The following is a 12251-nucleotide window of genomic DNA, read 5'->3' on the forward strand; positions in this document are numbered from 1 at the left end:
ACACACACACACACACACACACACACACACACACACACACACACACCATTCTCGCCATCTTTTCCACCTGCAGGGTTTTGTCACTCATTACATAAACCCACGCCGAAAAAAAGGGGTTTCTGTCTCGGTTCGCCGTCGGTTCCCGAAACTCCTGGTGCAATTAAAGCGCGGCATGTCTTCGGTGCAGACTGTGATCGAATCGCTGCGTTTCCACCCAGAAAAAGAGTAGTGTCCGCAGCGAGACGCCGCAGCGGGATCCTTCCCTGAGGAGCCCGATAATGAAACACTCCACCTACAAATCGCACAAACCTGCTCACACGGTGTGAATGGAAACAGTAAAACATCAAGGAAGCTTAGGTGTTCACAACACAGGAGGAGAAAAGAAGATAATGGAATGTAGCTATGTTTAGATTTTTATTTATTTATTTATTTTTGTTATCCTCACTTGTGTGTTTTTCAGCTTTATTTGCTACTCAGAAATATCACATGTACAACTTATAGGTGAAATTAACACCAAACAAATAAAAACTACAACATTTTTCACTTTTATTTCATTACATTTAATGTGAATTCAGTATATTTCTTGTTTTTTCCCATTAAATCTTGTTATCCATTTGTTTCAGCAGCATATAAATATTTGGAATGGCATCAGCTTCACACATCTTAAAGGTGTTCTGTAATTGAAGCGTCCAAATGACACATTTTAGGTTTTATCTTCCTTGAAGAATTGTACATTTTTAGACTTTTCCATCAGTATATGTTGAAAAACCTTCCAGTTCAGCACCTGTGCTCACTACTTCTGCAGCCATGTCTTTTATAATATGTGCAGAAAATGTTTGGTTAAATTTGCTCAGTGTCCCTTTATATAGGGAGGATCAAGTTTGTAAAGAGAGGTGCTTGTTTTTGTGCATGTGCAGTAATGTGCAGAAAGCCAAAGGCTAAATGCCCTGTCACACTAGACAACTTATGCCAACTTATGAACATTTTAAAGATGTTTACATTGAAGATGGAATTGAAAAAATCAACATGAACCTTTTTTCCGCGTGTACATAATGTAGTTATAACAAATTGATCAAATGTATAATTTTATTTGCAATTTAGACATAAAAAATGTTTCATAAGTTGGCATAACTTGTCTAGTGTGACAGGTCCTTTACCAAGAACGGGACGTTAAAGAAGAGAGTCAACACTAGGGCTGCACAACATATTGAAAATTTATCATCATCGCGATAACAGCCTGTGCAATATGCATATCGCAACAACTGCATAAACTGCAATAAATGGTTGAATCAAAAGTTTGCATTTATGCATTTTGTTATTCAGATGGAAGCTTGAAATATTTCACCAATCAAATGGAGTCCTTCATGTATTTTTTTAAGTTCTTTTTTGTACCACAGCAGAAAGATAATGGATGCCAAATACTACATACATACGTATTTGTTCATTTATCGCAAGTCATATCGTCATCGCATTATCGCACATCGCAGGTTTTCCTAAYATCGTGCAGTCCTAATCAACACTTTATTTCCTATTTAGATTGATCAGATTATGCTAAAACAATTAGCCCAGAGGGACAGGAACAGTATGTGGTGAAGCTACTTAATAACTTCAACCAAAACCCAGTACACTATCAGTATACACTGAGAAGTCGATGAAAGAACATCCCAACATTTAGGCCAAACAATGATTACTTTTATATTTGTGAGATCATCTAATCAAATCTCCAGGTTCTTTCACCAGAGTTGCTAAATTCCTCCAAGTCACTATGAATATAATATAGCAAGTATAAAATATAATATTGATTTTTTTTTCCAATCTCTCTCTGTCATGTTGACTTTGGGAAAGCACAATTTCCTATTWGCATTGATAATAGATTTAAATAAATCCAACAGGCTAACTTTCTCTTGTGTTCTTAGCTCTTTGTGGCTAAGCTAATACGTTGCTTCTAGTATGAGCAGGGTACACATTTCCATGACTGTTGTATTAACTGTATTTCTTTATTATTTTTGAGCTGAACATTCATCTAAGGAGATAGATTGCAAAGACTGATCAAAGAGAGGGATTCATCTGCCCAAAAATGAAGAACGCCACAGAAATAGTAAGAAATAGTATGAACACCATAGAGATGATTTTCATTTGAGTCCATCCTTTTCTGTTGATTGCGGAAATCTACTTATTTTATCTATCTGGGTCACTTTTACACCATACACATTGCCAAGGAATTCTACTCCCCTTTTCCCACCTTTATATGCATTTAGCTGCAATGCAGGATTGGACAAGTTTTATTTAAATCCTTGAAGAAGCAAGTGATCATATGTAGAACAAATGGTACAGGTTCTGAATCAGGCAGTCACGTCATTGTAACAACACATTAGTCTTCCCTGTACAAAAGGTTGTCATGAAAACTTTCTGGTTCTGGTGTATTGTTTATTTGCTGCCACAACAAAAGGGCTTTCCAAAGACGTCTACAACCTTCAACCATCAGAGCCTGGCTTTTGGACTTGATGTAGTAGTTCTTTTAAGATTTGGAATATTATTTTGTTTAAATCCCAGTTTCCTTTGGGCCCAGACAATCTGACACGGCCTCTCATTTGGGTCGGGATTATACTTTCAACTCTACCGATTCTTCCAAGAATCGGTAGAGTTTACTTTGTAGACCGTTTGACAAATGTGACCCATGCTAGTGAAATGAATCAGAAAGAGCTCAGGCAGCAGAGCAAAAGACTTGACAATCTAGATTTTTCTGTAATTTAGATTTGCGTTWAATTGAGTATATAATGGGGCGGCTGTGGTAGAGTGGTTAGGGGAGTTGCCCTGGAACCGGAAGGTCGCCGGTTCGATCCTCGTCCAGTCAACTCAGTCGTTGTGTCCTTGGGCAAGACACCTTATCCGCCYTGCCTACTGATGGTGGTCAGAGGGTCYGGTGGCGCCTGTGTATGGCAGCCTTGCCTCTGTCAGTGTGCCCCAGGGCAGCTGTGGCTACAATTTTAGTTTGCTATCATCAGTGTGTGAATGTGTGTGTGCATGGGTGAATGTCTGTAGTGTGAAGCACTTTGAGTGTCCTGGATGGATAGAAAGGCGCTATATAAGTACAGTCCATTTACCATTTACCATAAAGACACCATAGCAATCCCAGTAACTGACATCACGTATAATCTTCCTGAAGTTAGCCATTTTTCTTTGTTGGCTGCTGTAGTGCCAGGAAATCCTTTTGTATAATGTTTGCTGCCATCATGCATGGGGAATCACTAATGAGAGTGCGCTCTAAGTCTAAGGTCATGGTTCTTGTCTGAAAAATGGTGGATTGCTCCCTCCAATCCAGCTTTGGAGGTGAGTCTTTGCCTCAAAAGGGAAAGAGTTGGAGTATTTTGGAGTCTTGTTCAGAGCTGATGGAGCAAGACATGGACCGGATTTGTCTGTAGTAATAAGGGGTTTGCTCTTGTCTGTTATGGTGAAGGAGCTGAACTGCGCGGAAAAGCTCTTGATTTACTGATGATTTTACAGTCAAAATCATTACCAATGGTCACAAAATACGAGCTAGTGAAATGGCATTCTGCCATACTGTGGCCAAGGCAGACCCAGAATACTGGAGGGGTAATGTAACCTCTCTCTGGATCGCTCAGGAGGAGTTAAAGTGTTTTTGAGGAGAGGGAAGTCTGTTTTCCTCTTGGACCTGCTACCTCTGTGATCTATGGATAAGATGATGATACACGAACAGACTGTTGAATAACTATATGCAGTGTTGGCTGGTGGTGATATTTTTAGGGTGGGCTAACCAATATGATGTATAGATAAAAGAAAACCTTCTGAGTCTCCTCCAAACAGCAAACACGGAAAGCAGAAAAGAGATCTGTTAGCTACACTTGCCATTAGTCAGTCCTTGTGCTGAAACCGGATCACAGAAAAACTTTGGTTTTGCTGCTTTTGCTGGATTTGAATATCCTTTGGTCTGTCTGCTCCCATCCTCTTCACTTCCATGAAGGAAAACAGGTGAGAAATCAAATAATCCACCTCGTTTATGTTTATCTTGCTTGCCATTATGCCTGCTCAGTCTGCCAAACCACACTCACATAGGCACGTTATTGTACCTCCACCCTCATTGGATAAAGCCTGTGGTTTTGGGCTGACCCTGGACTGAACAAAGTTAGAGCAGCAAAGTGAGGGGGCGGGACCAAACATCAGCCGATTGTTCTGTACCATAAGACATTAAATTAACAGGGCTGTGAAAAGTTAGCGCTTTGGAAAGAATCTGGTATTCTCTCCAGACAGACACCAGTTTTGTTGTGAATTTTACAAAATGTGATAAAATATTTAAAATTTGTGTTTATTAGGTTTATTAGGTATTTTAACATTTTTATTGTAAACCCCAGGGAGGACTTAGCCCTACTAGCCCAATTACACCAGTCACTGGCTATATCACAGTTTGTTTTAAATGCTAAACTGCTGACTATAAAATCCAAGTTTGAGCCAAACGTTAGCTGGAGTTTGGTGTGTGTTCCTACGCTGTTCCTCCTCAGCTGCTGGCAGAGTGGAGTTATCAGTGCCCCCACTGTTTGATTCACTCCGCACTTTGCCGTTTTCTCTCTGCGTGGTTTTGAGTGGAGCATAAATGCAGACACTCCAGTGAGGCGCTCACATCACATTGGCCTTGTTTGATGAGCCTTTTAGCCGTCAACTCCAGCACGCCACACTGCTCTTTTATTCTCACACACATCCTTGAAAAGTAGAAGGAAAAAAAGGTTTTTCAAGCTCTTCACGCAAGGACAGAAGAGCTTTTTGTTTTCTTTCTGAGGGTTATATGCACGTTTGAAAAAGATACTGTATGTTTACATTTGCCTGTTCGACCTAGAAGAAATCAACGCACGATGTTATGGTAGCAAATAAAAGGCCCGTGTCTCAGTTTTCCCACTAAGTGGACGTCATTCTGAATGCTGTGGAGATGGAGATCTTTGTTARAGGGTCTATGCATCACTTCAAGCTCCATTGAACTCCAAAAAAAAAAAAAAATCTTCCTGTCACCTCATTTCCTATCTCTGCTCCATCTGTGTTCCTGTCTTTCCATCAGTCTCTAATTTGACGCGTCCCCCATGTTCCCTGTCTGCAGATAGGTCATCCTTGTAATTATGCCAGTCACACTCTGTCTGTTTTCTCTATATGCAAATGATAAGGCTCTCCAAAAACATTTTGATGGCCAATTAGKGCTTGAAAGTATACGAAAAGTTCCTTCTTCCTTGGTCTGTAAAATTAGTTAGTAGGAACTTTTTATTTATTATATTTTGGTACCGTGTGTGACTAAGCCGTGCTTCTGGGGACATTTTAAAATAAATATTCTTGATTTTTGAATTGGGCTTCCACAATTTTTGAGAGTTTGGAAAAATAAGAGCACTATTTAGCAATCAAATCAAAGCACTGGTGATGAATGGTACTTCAACCTCTAAGTAACATTTCCAGTAGTTTATTTATTTATTTATTTATTTTGTAATTACCTGTTCTTTCAAATTTGTTTCAGGCGCATATGTGTGTTTATTTATAACACCAATGTGTGTTTTCTTGGTGCTGACTGAGCTCCTTCATAAGATCTTAATGGTCATTTTCTTCTTTTCCAGCATCTTAAACAAGGAAATTWAATTTTACAGCATTGGCAAGAACTAAGTACCTTATTTAGTAAGTGTGACTACAAAAACCTCAGGGAACAAAATAGGACAAATCAGAGCTCACTTTGTGCTTTTTTTRTATATATCCTTCAGAGCGGTTCTTTCCTGAATCATGGTGATCAACCAGTCTTCGGTTTTTATTGTTGGGCATTGTTGGTTGTTTTAAGGATTTGAAGAAGTAATTTTCCTCACTTCAATTTCTACTAGAGGTTTATTCAAGATGTTGACAGTGCTGAAAAAGTTGACRACGTCCAAAAGCAGCATCACTTTTTTGAAAACAGGAATCATTTTACCAACATCATAGCTAAAATCAGTACAAGAATCAAGTTTTTGGGTGGAATTTTTGAATCTAAAGAATTGTAGCTCAATTTAATTCTTATTTATGGTAGTTTTTATATTCCTACAAGATCAACATTAATATGAGGTATCTAGTTTGTAAGTTTGACATGAAATTTGCCCATTTGATCCTTCTAGAGGTGGTCAAATATCAAAAATGGATGACTGGTGCAATGACTACCTAAATTAGACTATTGTTTGCATAGCTTGAACAGTTAGTTTTTATCTTAGGGCACAGGTATGCAACCTTTACAATCAAAAGAGACATCTCTTCCCCTTGACTCACTAACAAAATCTGCTACAACTCTCATTGTCAACTAGTGGCCCATGGGCGATTTCAAGTTTATTAAAGGGGGGCTTTTCTGACCAGTATGGGTGACATTATAAAGTTAAAGATGTAGTGAATTTTTACATTTATAATTAGTTATGCATTTAAAATGAAATTAAATACATTGCTCATGTTAACAAGAAACAAATACAAAGTTCATACAAAATTAATTAAAATTTCCAACACTGAACTATGCAAGCATGTTGTTTTGTTTTTTTTACTCATAATACTTTTCAAATGAATTCAACATATTTCTTCTCAGTAACTTGTGTTAAAGGTATTCCAAAACAATCCTGGTACATTTGAGAGAAAGATTATATTATGGGCTACAGAAGTGGCCAACAGGCTACTATCATGATCTAATCAACATGTTTCACTACTTRTATTATAGTTTCAGTCACRTATTTGYAAAGAAATYGACAGAAMAACTGCTAAAGCCTTTTCTGTTGTGGGTATAAAGGGGAAAAAAAGAAATCTTGTGTTAGTTTGGGTCAAAGCTTCAAAGAGCTGCCACAGAGGAACCAAAGAGCCACAGGAGGACAATACACTGACTGAAGACTTCACATTAACCTAATACTTACCAGTAGTGGTGTAAATCACCAGCTTTATCAGTGCAATATTATATTGATTTGTCTGGAAGAAAATACAGTGTTTCTCGATATCMCAAARTGTGTCATGATACAATTTCAATCWATTCAATTCTCTAGTCTGCAAAGCAAATGATGCAATATCATATACCCGTCTAACACAATCATGTTAGGTGGACAAATATCAATCCACATCAGGCATATGATGATGATATGGATCAATGTTTTTGTTTTGCCCTGATGTAAATTAATCAGTCATTTAGTCTATATATTAATTTAGATTGGTGTATTGTTACATCCTTATTTACAAAACCCTTTTTTTTTTTGCTGAGCTGTTTTCATTGTCTTAAAATAGAATACCTTGAATCAGGCGATCCTGACTTTTCACACACATGACTGATTAAACAGATTTAGGTTCCTGCAACATTTGCAGCGTCTGAACTTGTGCGTCTTACCTTCAACTCATTACCCTGAGAATCATAAACGATGATGACACCTTAAACCCTGAAGTTGTCAAAAAGCACACAATATTCACGCAAGTCCAGAAAACAACTTGTCATCCGTCACACAGCTGTGGTGTTTTTTTTTTTGTTTTTTTTTTGTACTTCTCTAATGTGTGCACGACTATCCATCACCTTGATGATATTTTAATGTCACATCCTCAGGCTGTCTCAATCTCTCCCTCCTCTCTCCACCCCCACCCCTCACCCTCCCACACATCGGCCATCACTTCATAAATAAACCCCCACATCATTAAGTAAACACGCACCCGCCTGTCACCGTGATAGATGGCCTACACACACTCGTAGAAATGCGCACACATACACACACAAGGCGGCAGTGATCTGCGTGGGGTGTATCGTTCCTACAAGCTAAAGCCCCCCACCTTCCGATGTTATTTTTTTTGCACCCACAGTCCTAATGAAGCTACACTCATTCATCTGTGAACTTGAACAAAAAAAACACCACAGTGGAGAGGAAGTCAGAAACTATGAATATCAGATTTTCCAGATGTAGTGAAGACGTCGATGCAGGTTTGCCTCAATGACTCGACATCACTGCTTTTATCTGACACCTGCACACCCGTTACCTTATAGGTATTGAAGTTTACTTGGTTTTGCTCAAACATGCAAAGCAGAGGTGTATCAGATATGCTGCTGGGCCAGTCCTGCTGTGCCTCTACTGCTGGAGGATCTTCTACAGAAGTGATGAAGCCTAGCGAGGAAGCTGCTCATAAAGACACAAGGGATACCCGAGGGAAAGAAATGAGAAGGAGGAATGCAAATAAACATGGGAAGGAATGCAGATGGCWGCTTGGAAGTGAGAACTTTTTACAGCAGAAGAGAAAAAAAAATTTTTCAGGTTGTGATGAAGTAGTCAAAGCAAGAGTCTGAGGTTTTTAGAGGAAAGATGATTAAAAAAATGTATATTTTTTTTACTTTGGTTTTTGTTATTGGTATTGGTGAGTGAGGATGGATGAAGAACCCATTTGAGCAGGGGCCTCATAGGTTGGCCCATTGCTCWCCCCAAAAAGACACTGAGCTTTAATCAAACCTTTGCAACCCTCAGATGAAGGACACGAGGTTAGAATCTCTCACTGTTCTGAGTGTTCGAGATCCATAAAGTGGTCCCTAAGAATTATTTTTCTTTGACTACTCAGAGCCAGGCAGTGGCCTAAGTAGTGCAAAGAGGTCTCTAATTCAATGCCACAGGCATCACACAGATCATTGTCATGGAGTCCCATCACATGTTTTTGGAGCAGATTGTGCCCATTTAGGACACTAACCAGTGTACCTAAAGTTTTCCTTGACAGGGAGATGAGAGCTTTCCCAAACGTAAGATTTGGACTGTTTATAAGTTCTTGTGCCTGTCTACAGCCCGTCAACTTCCTCCAGCAGATTGAGTGTTGACATCTAATCCAGGCCTGTAGGGCAGTCCTACAGACTGTTGTTTAGGTACCTACAACAGGTTCTGATCCTTTGAAGTGGGTCTAACTGCCAGCTTTTGGAAGGTAGTCAGCTCTCTCGTTACCATGCCAGTATTTCCTGGTACCCATTGAACATWAACACTGTTATCTCTCCCCTGTTGATTGACTTTGGTTGCTTTTCACTCATTCTCAGTCCAGTACCTGACCACTTTTAGAGAAGCAGGTTTTGCTTGATTTGAGAAACATGAAGTAAAAAAAAACTACTAAACTTAATGAATGTTTATGTCAAGAACCCATTTTTTTTTTTTTTTTTGGAATCTTAGACATTTTGTTACCAGCAGCCTATCACGAAGACTAAATTTTGATCCCTTTTCTTTAATTACTTCTGTTAAAAATACCAACAGTGACAGAGTTTGACACATAAATTATTATTTTAGCACCAACAAAAGAATTACCAAGAAGCTATTTGCTGAAAACATGACATACAATGAATGATGAACTGAGGGATGATGCTTCTTTTAGGTCCTGTGTCTGTCTTTGACAACTTGTTTTTCCCTGTTCAAGGAATCCATCCATTTAATGTCTCTACCCATGTTTCCATGCAGGGTATCGAGGAGCTGGTACACCCTGGATAGGTAGCCATTATTGAGAAATCTCTTTCAAATACTCTTTACTGGCTAGAGGCAAAGTTTTAGGCCTGGTCAGGTTCATAAGATATGAGCCCAAAAGCAGCCAAAGTATTAAAATAAAATAAAATTTAAAAAAACAGCACAACTAGAAAAACGTTCAAAAGCCTGAATTTATGATCAAGATGACCTTAAAAGAAAAGACTGTCTGCCTAAAAACAAAGTTGCTGTAGTGCTTTGAAAAGCTGAAGTATCGCTGTATTAACTTTAGCATGTACTCAAATATCCAGGTTTRTAATCACATTAGGTATGCATTAAAGAAAACTAAGTTAACTTGTATAATATACTGGACTGAAATGGACTTTTATTGTGTTTAATGTTTGTTTTTGTGATTTTTGGAGAAATTCCTCCAATTTATTGGCTTCATTTGTTGCMTTACTAGTTTTACTGATGTCTCTTAACCCGTCATTCAAAGTATTAAGACATTTGCAGATAAAAAGTAGAACACCCATTTCAGAGTGTTAGGTTTCCAGACTGTGTTTCCTTTCTGTTGCATAAATGAAGAACATACATTCTGGCTTCTGGCCAATCCAAACATTTCATTTGGGATAAAGCAGCAAACATCATYGTTCCGCCATTGGCTGATAGTGATGCTGGCTACAAGCCATGAAAYGGCCTGATTAACAAAACGCTCACACAAACAAAAATTACTCTCAAGATTTAAACAATTTAAATAATCTTTTCATTCACAGCCCTGCACCTGAGCTTCTTTAACATTGATGAAACCCATAAGAAAAATGAGCTGCTTGCATTTGTTTTGTATGGCTCTTAACATTCAAAACCATCACTAGCAGATTGTTCTTTGTCTTCGGCTTGTAAGCCACATTTAGGCTGTTTTTGTGCTTCAGCTCCCCTGCTGGTTTGACTGTCAATCAAATACATAGATCAGGCCCCCATCCTGGGCACAGARGCTTTTGTTTCTTTTGATAGTAACGAAAAAACAATATAACAAACACATTTAAAACCCAATCTGCAGGGAAAATAAAGATTTATTGTGTGTGTTCACTAAACCCTGCAGTATTTATTGGCTGCATCTCTAATCGGCAGGGGTGGATACACGACGCACAGTTTCTTTTGATATTTTTTTGCCTGTGTCTGTTGCGATGTCCCTTTATCAAATGAGGCTATCATAAAAGCAATGAAGTCTTTTCTGTCTCTTCTATGTGAACGGTGCTCAAACGTCGTTTCTCAAGTGAATGACGTAGGAGATGTAGGAAAGGATTAAAACTAAATCCTGTTTCCTTAGCAGTGCTTTGACCTGTGCTCCCAACCTCTTGGCCTTAATCTAAAGACACAAAGAATAGCAGTTTAAAACATTTCATTGTGAAATTGGATGCCCCTTCAAGAAGTCGACATGCTATCAGCTGATGATTTATTTTCTGTAAACAGAAGCAATGCCCATATTTGGTGTGTCAGTCTGGTTATAAAGCCATCAGCAGACTCTGCTTAGGATACTTTTTATGCACKAAACCTCTATCAGTGTTTGTTTAGACATTGAGAAGAGACAAAAAGGAAATATAGTTAGAGACATAAAGATAGTTGGATTGAGGACATGAGGATRTCTCGCTGTGGCAAACCTGAAAAGGGAACAGCTAGAAGAAGACACAACCAATAAGATGTCTAACGCCAAAAARAAGAGGACAACAACTAAGAAGACGACAAAGCATTGATGATTAAGAAGTCAACAACACATAACATAAACTTATTTTATTTACCTTTATTTAGGCAGGTAATCTCATTGAGATGTGTAGTCTCGTGTACAAAACAGAACTGACACACACATGACATCAGTTACACAAAAATCATAAAACATCATATTACCAAATGATAAGATGACAACAAAGATGACGCCAGAACATAACATGACGACAAAGTTCACAAAGATGACGAAGTTGACAAAGACAGTCAAGACAACAAAGAAGACTACAAATATAAAAGACAAGAAAGACAGAGGACAAAGACGAAGAAGACCACAAAGAAGACAAAGACAACAAAGACGAAAAAGAAGATAAAGATGACAATGACAGCAAAGATGACAAAAATGACGCAGATGACAGAATACAAAAACATCTGCGACAATACAGATGAAGAAGTTGATGACGAAGATAAAAAAAGAAGACGACAAAGACAACAAACAATAAAAATGACAAAAAATTATGCCGATAACAAAAACAAGTTTGTTGACATTTGTTTTTTACAAAGTGCTAATGTTAGTGAGCTTTTTATTGTAGTCTGGCTCATACCTTTTCATTTCATAGTGAATGGTGTTTTGCTTTAGGGCCCCTGCCTCTTTGCTTTATACAACAAGACTCTCTTCCCCTCAGTGTGAACCAAAAAAATGTTGGGTACGGCTAAAAACTAAAGTGAAGGGGTTAATTAGGATTTGGTCTAAATAAAATTGCAAGCATGTTGAAATTATGTTTTTACCCCCCACCATCTCCTACACCTTTTCTCTCTAGTGTTTCACTCCACCTCATATAGGTCAATTTATTATGAAATTTTTTAAATACAAGGTTGAAAACATCCACTTCTCCAGTGAATAAGTGGGAGGCTGAGATGCTCGTTTGTTCATTTGGAAGAAGGTGAGATAGAGAGAGCAGCTGCTCTGGGGGTGTTTCTCTGAGGGAGGCAGCACTAATGTTAGTCTAATGTTGTTGTTAATCAGGTTAGCATATGCACCGTGTGTGTGTGTGTGTGCGTGTGTGTGTGTGTGTGTGTGTGTGTGTGTGTGTG

The 12251-nt window shown here is 38.4% G+C and overlaps 1 protein-coding gene across 2 annotated transcripts in view; it reads left to right on the forward strand.

Moving 5' to 3' along the window:
• pard3ba (par-3 family cell polarity regulator beta a) overlaps positions 1 to 12251 on the forward strand; it is a 232395-nt gene that overhangs the window by 182757 nt on the left and 37387 nt on the right. The gene's annotated exons all lie outside the window — the stretch shown is intronic.

Source organism: Austrofundulus limnaeus, unplaced genomic scaffold (genome assembly GCF_001266775.1).
Source record: "Austrofundulus limnaeus strain Quisiro unplaced genomic scaffold, Austrofundulus_limnaeus-1.0 Scaffold195, whole genome shotgun sequence".
Lineage (NCBI taxonomy): Eukaryota > Metazoa > Chordata > Actinopteri > Cyprinodontiformes > Rivulidae > Austrofundulus > Austrofundulus limnaeus.